A 7523-nucleotide genomic window follows, 5' to 3' on the forward strand; every position below is an offset into this window, starting at 1 on the left:
AATATGCATATATTAAAGAAAGCACAAAAATGGAACTTTTTGTCAAATTTCCTTTCCTCCTCCCATTCAACGCTTATATGGTTCGGAGAAAATGGAACCAGGATCAGAATCATACTATGGTTTTGGCAATGATCAGACAGTAATGGATGCATAATTACTTGAGATGGTCAGATTATTTTGAATTAAATGAAATTTCACAGAAACCAAAGAAGAAGAAGAAACCAAAATGTTTCACAGAGATGTGTCGGTTTGGATGAAGTTTTGTCCGCAAAAGTTTTTGATGTCCAGGACTTTCCAGTCACTTCTGACAAGGAAAGGAGAGGGAGACCCAAATCAAAACCACAAGTTTTCAATCTGAACACTGCCAATTTGACAAAAAATTCAATTTGCAAAAATGTTTGAAAGGTTTTGCTTTTTTTCCAATGCAAAACAAAAACCTTGAAAATTGTTGTGGAACAAAATTCCGTTTTCTGGGCAGCAGTTACCCTAATAGCCCATTTCAAAACCAAACACTTATCTGGAACCTCAATGTGTTAAGGCGGCGAGATCTATGACCTCACACAGAGATGTAGGTACATTATTTTTACCCACTATGTTGGCAGGAGATAGAATCCTGCATAAAACTACTGACTCATTGTCATGTGCTACTTCTTAACTACAGAATATAAAAGGTGGATTTGAAGGAACTATGAGGGGAGACAGGGAGGTCTTGTAGGAAACTCTTGGAGCAGCCTGGCTTGGGAGGAAACTTTATGATGAAGGTTACATTCTGTTAATATCATCCGGCTTACCATTACAGTTAGCCCACTACAAGAATGCAATTTGACTGCTTTCAGCCATACTGGGTGAGAGTGATTGTCCATCTAGCCCAGACTCCCGTGTTCTGGCAGTGGAAAATGCCAGATGCTTCAGAGAGAATGAATAGAACAGGCAATCATCAAATGATTGTCAGCCATTTCCAGTCTCTGGCCACAAGCAAATTCAGCATGTGCAGCCTTTATTTGGAGCAGGATGGAGACATCATACCAAATTTTTTGTAGTTCAGAAAAATTGAAACTTTAATTTGATTGAGCAGTGCAACACTCAGAACTCAGGAAAATTCTCATTGAATTGAATTTCAAACCAAACCACTGAAAAAGAAGGTTATTATTCCCTCTCAATCAAATCCAGAGACTTGCTGCCTTTGAATTCATTCCTGGGTTTCAGTGACTCCTAACAAGAGCCACGGCTGCTATTTGAAAGATTCTGGCTCCTCTAGTTCTCAAAGTATTTCATATGAAAATTACAAAAGTATTTGGATGGTATGCCACCATGGATCGGAAAGGTGGATTTGAGCCTTTAGAAATTTATTTCATGTGAGACTTGTAAATCATGAATTGGGTGAAGAGGAGAGAAAGCATGTTGGGATTCAACTTTTTACACCACTGAATACATGTAGTAAAAAAAAAAATCTATGCTTTTGTCTTTTGTCATATTTATCTGTTCAAGCAAATGCTAATTATATCAGGCTTTAAAGAGATGTTAGATTTCTCTGGAGGTTGTAGAACAAGGTTCTGTTTCATTTAGAGAAATGTTTTGTGGCTTGCATGTTTGCCAACTTGCCAGCAATGGTGTAAGTCTGTGGCATGCATCTCTCAGAAGTTTTCTTTTTTCACATACCATAATAATATAGGAACAACATATGATTTTAACCAGAGTTTCATGACACCACTACCTCAGCTGTGCTCCAGCATGAGTTATGAGAAGATCTTGGAAATCTCTTCTCCAGACAGTACAGAAAAGAAACAATTAATTACAGGGTTTTCTGTAAGCCATTAAAGCACCACTGTTGAAGGCCCAAAAAGGAGATTTTTTATCCCACTCTTTTCTTTTCTTATGATTTTAGGAGCAAAACCCAAGAATGATGGAAAACAAGAGAAACCTGAAAAGAAATTGTGGACATTGATAATGGCTCTAAATGGAGTGATTCATTAACCACAACCAAAGACCATTTTTTAGTTTTTCTTCAAGTCTGAAATTTTGTTCCTCCATTTTTTGAATGTGGAGAATTATCTTGGAGAAACTATTTCTCTGGAGCAGAGAAATAGCAATATCTTGAACAGAAGTTTACTCTGCTTGCCTGTCCCTCCATCTTTTGATTTGCTCCCAAAAATACACATGCACACAAACACTTACACCGTCACATTTCTGTTCACAAAAAAAGCCATGTGCCATCCCATCCCTTTCATTTTAATATCAGTCATGTCAGATTCTTGTAAAAGACTATCTGATAGAGTACGTGAGGTTAGATGTGTGATTTAATACAACACTAATAGAAGTGGCTGGAAGCAAATATAAAAATATAATCCACGCAGGTGTTACACAACCTTTCCCCACACAGTTATGGTCACCATGAAAAGTTACCGCAGCATGGTATCCAAAAATGCATGTATTTAGGACTGGTCAGAAATGCACATAGCCAGGACAGACTACTGCAGATGCTACAAAGTGGAAAAAGCTGCTAAATCTTGGTGTTTTAATGGTTATTATCTATTATTATCATTATAATGGTTCCATGTGTAGCTAACACAGCAGTGTACATAGATGGTTAAATATTGTTATCCCATTTTACAGATGTGCACACAGAGGCATAGAGAGTAAAGGAGCAGATTGTGACACCCGTCACTGAACTGTACGTGACACGACAACTGCACCCTTTGAAGTCAATCTAACCCTAAGGGGATGTCCACACTCCAATTAGACACCAGCGGCTGCCCTGTGCCAGCTGACTTGGTCTCACGGGGCTCGGGCTTGCATGGCTATTTAATTGCAGTATAGATGTTCAGGCTCAGGCTGCAGCCCAAACTCTGGAACCCTCCCACCACCTAGGATCCTAACGCCCAGGCCCCAGCCTGATCCCAAATGTCTACACTTCAATAAAACAGCCCCATGAGCCCAAGTCAGCTGGAATGGGCCAGCAGGGGTTTTTAATTACAGTGTAGACATATCCTAAAAGAGTTGGCCAGCATTATGCAAGTACAAACTCTAGGTTAGAACTGAGATCTTTTGGGCTGGATCTACTGCTCCTCTGAAGGCAAGATTATGCTGCCCTTACACATATTGAGTAACAAAATACTTCTCACACAGTCCCATTGAAGTCAATGAAACCATTCATGGAGTAGAGTAGTTATTCATTGCAAGTAAAAGTATTGGAATCTGTCCCTACACATTCAGAAAATTCCCCGATACCAGATTCCAAATGAGAGGAAAGAAAAATTATGGAATCCTTCCTGTTTACTAGAGATGATTGGGGTAAATGACCCAGGGGCGACCATCTTTCTCCTCTGTCTTCTGTGAATCTACAAACAAAATCATACTGGTGTATTTGGAATGCATCTGGAACATCCAATTTTTTCTTTTTTAGCCTGCTGTATATATGGCAATGTATTGTTAATTGCTTGTCATATGATAGTGGGTAGGAATACATGAATATAATTAATCCACACTCATTTTTAATTCTGAACATATAATTATATTTATTGTTACACTTGATTGAGTATACACAGATTAACAGAAGTAGAGAGACAGCATTAGAAATACTGAATGAGTTTATAACATATTAAGAAGTGGCACGTATCAGATTTAATGAGGTTATCACTGAATATTAAACTATTGTAAAACAGAGAAAACATTGTTTTTCACTAATTACATAGCACACAGTATCTAAATGATCTTATTTTCTTTTAGAATTGATGATGCATACCTCAAGCAAACACGGTACTTGTTATTGAATATGGCTCTCTAAATCTCTCATTTGATAACTATATGGATAACTCCGCTCTCTAACTATATGGGATATGGAGGGGAACCATTGTTCAGGGCCCAATCCAACAAAGCTCTTGAACATACCCTTAACTTGAAGCATGGAGTAGTCCCACTGTCTTCAGTGGCAATACTCATGTGCTTAAAAAAAAGCATGTACTTAAATGCTTTGCTGGATCAAGGCTAGTCAGAGCACGAGGCCTAACACTTCAAATGGATTGGGCCAAGACCCCTGTTATAACTATTACAAATTATTTGTATTGAGGGGTACCAGTCATGGCTCAGGGCCCCATTGTGATAGGTACTGTATTAACATAACAAAAAGACTATCCTTGCCCTGAAGACCTTGAGCCTATTAATTCTTTTCCAAGCTACCTCCATATTCATAGATCCATTTCTTTCTCTGTCTCCTAATATTGAACACTGCCACTCAGTCTCTCTGCATGATTGTTTTGGGAGGTAGAAACCAGCACTGAAATCACCAAGGCCACTGCACAGCTTACAATTGAGTTAGAGACTGTGGTTACCAAGCAGTTAAATTCAGTAGTGAAAGCAGGACATTATGGACCAAAGTCCCATCCACACAAAATGTAAAATACAGTGTGACCAGGTCAGGAAAGAATGGTGTGGAAACCAACATCTCTGGCATGGTTGTATTTACACTGTGGATAGGCCCTTTTAGAATCACCTCCATCTAATTTCTGAAGCAAGGTTTATTCAAATGGTTTCTTAATGCTGGATTTGCATCTAGAGGAATTTCATATGTCCATCTGCTTATGCCCATTGTCAGTGTTACATCTCATTAAATGGCTGTAGCAGGCTTCTGACAGCAGAACCTGGGAGACACATTCTTACATAAATATCCTCCTAGTACTAAATGCAGACTTCAAAACCCAATTTTATTCCTTTTTTACCTCTGGGAGTAAAAAGCCCTTGACTACTATGAGCCAGCACAGGGGCTGAAGCTATGTTCACAGAAACTGTCAGTATAAACGGTCTTCATCTTCTCTTTCCAATATGACGTGAAAAATTTGTTTTCTCAGAGTAAAAAGGAACAAAACTGCAGTAGCAAATTATATATTATACAGAAACTGCACTAACATCCTTCCTCACTCTGAGAGCATGAGAAAACTTTTCCTTTTCAAAAGGCATTTACTTTTATAGCACTCTTTGTCCACATAGTCTGTGTTTACTTTTTATCTCATCCCATTTGTTTTCCTGGTTTTAATTTAGAAGGATGAGTGGGCTGTGCAGTTGTTCTGCAGATCGGTACTGTTATTATGTGTTATAATGCTCTTATATTTATCAGTAAGTGTGCAGATCACCAAGTATCTCTCATTTGGAGAAAAACTAATGGGATTTCATTCTTGATGTTTGCCACTATTGATTTCTCTAGAGTAAGTCAAAACAGTTTGGTGATGTAAAGAATGTGACAAAATGTCTGAATGTTTTACTCATGTACTAGACAGACAATGGTTAATAGAATTCATGTACTTCCAAGACACTCTAGTGTAGGATATTAGCTCTGTATTAAAAGTAGTCAAGATTTAAATGGGTTTTACTTGTAAACACTCCAGATCGAGGACCTCATCTTCCTAATGCACATTTTTTTTGCAGCACCCAGTATGGGGTGGCCCTGGTTTTGACCGAGACCTTTTATTATTAACACAATACTAATATCAAACAATAACAACAATTTCTTTGAGAAACTCAATTTTCAAAGGTTTCTATCTATATCTGAAAGCAGACATTAGGATCCCTGGGTCAAGTTTCTGCCTGCATTAAATGTGTTGAATAGAGTCTTACTCTGCAAGATATCTCACTGATGTCATCACTGAAGTGCTAGTCAAAGTGAGGTAAGTTATTTTAGCCATACAGCAGCAACAAAACAAGAAAGACAGAAAGCCCTCTCTTGGGTTAATCAGCTGAGATAATTAACTTTGAAAAGCAACTTCTGAACTTACATGTTAGTTACTTTTATTAACATTTTAAATAAAGCACTAGCTCCCTATTCACTTCAGTTATGCTCATCAAAGGGCAGCTTTAATTCACGCTTCATCCACAGAGACTTACTATGATGTCAAAACAAGTTATTCTACCATTAATAAAAAATTACAATTAACATTCTGGATTATGCATTCCTTTCTTCTAAAAATTTCACAAAGCCATGAACTCTTGACTTTGACCGAAAGCTTCTGAAAGTTAATAGGTGCCTTTCCATTGACTTCAGTGGGCTTTAGATCGGGTGTATTATGTGTTAAGCCTGCCACAGCATCCTTTCTCAGCCCTGTTCTTTCCATATAATGCACTACAGACCACAGAACCCTAAAGATGAAAGATGGGAAAGTCTTGTTAGATCATCTAGCCCCGCTGCTAGCCACTGTGAGATTCCTCTATTGGTAAAGCTCACAGCGACAGAGCCCTGGGGTATTAGGATTTCATTAGTCCTGTAATGTCCAAGCATACCAGAGCTGAAATGAGATGTAATGACTTTCCACTACTGTAAGAGAGGTCAGGCTGCACAATTAAGAAGAAGGGAATTCCGTCAGGCTATAAGTTTTATGACCCTATTCTACAGAAGAGTGTTATAATTTCCTTCCATGCATGCCTCTAGTTTGAATAAAGTTATTTTCATTCTTTAACCTGACGTCAGGCAATACCATGTTTGTAACAGAGGGCCCAAGAATATGAGTTCTGAGGTTTCTTTCTAATGCTTCCATGGTTCCACTGAGTGGCTTTGCACACAAACATGCGGATGGGTAGGAGAAGCACCATTAACTCAAATAAAAATCCAGTGGGCCCGAATGGATCATTCTGTACTATACACCTTCCTTCTGGCTCCATTTCTCCCAGACACCAGCATGTCCCTTGAAATCCTACCGAATATTAGTCCCATGGAGTTGAGCAGATGGGACTCCATGCACTTAAAAGCAGAGTGGGGGAGAGGTGTCAGGCCAGAAAGCTCATTCTCTTGAGACTGTTCATTTTCTGTACCGCTTTAGAAACTTTTCTCCTCTATTTTACTCTATTTACTGTGCTCCAAACTTCACAGCTATGGACAGCATGTTTGGGTTGACCCTATCTTAAGTCATCACAAAAAATAAAGATGTGTTTTATGGTAGATTTTATGGTATTTTCTCTCCATGCAAAGAATATTTACATGTATGAGTCCCAACAACATTACCATGAGTTACCCCTAAATACCCTCTATTGATTGATGGCAGATAAAATTGTACTTGACTGTTTTATTCCCTCAGTCATTTTGAGGTTCCATACATATTTAAAAATGGATCAGCTTTCAAAGAGGACACAAGAGGACATCCTGTAGAATATCACAAGGTAATTTCAATTCACCCATGTGACACATTCTGCTTATACAGTCATACAAGTCTAAAGTAAATGATTAATTCTCCGCACTTTAGTCTATTTTACAATACTTGTTCAAATGATACAAGCCAGATGTGAAAATCAGTAAATGAGGAAATTAATAATTGATCCAGCTTCAGATGAAAACAAAAGAGCTGCAGATATTGTATGACTTTACAAACCTGCCAAAGCATCTGAACAATTTCTCTAGCTATTTAAATAAGGCCCCATATCCTCTAGTCAGAACTATGAAATCGCATCCACAGACATATGTGCCCAGGTAGATCCCTACTGACTTCAGTGGGACTTCTGCAGGTGTGAAAATCCACAGTCCCTAACTCATGGATCAAGACTGA

Source organism: Emydura macquarii, unplaced genomic scaffold, assembly GCF_026122565.2.
Source record: "Emydura macquarii macquarii isolate MOO-44397 ecotype Brisbane River unplaced genomic scaffold, CSIRO-AGI_Emac_v2 contig_3477, whole genome shotgun sequence".
Lineage (NCBI taxonomy): Eukaryota > Metazoa > Chordata > Testudines > Chelidae > Emydura > Emydura macquarii.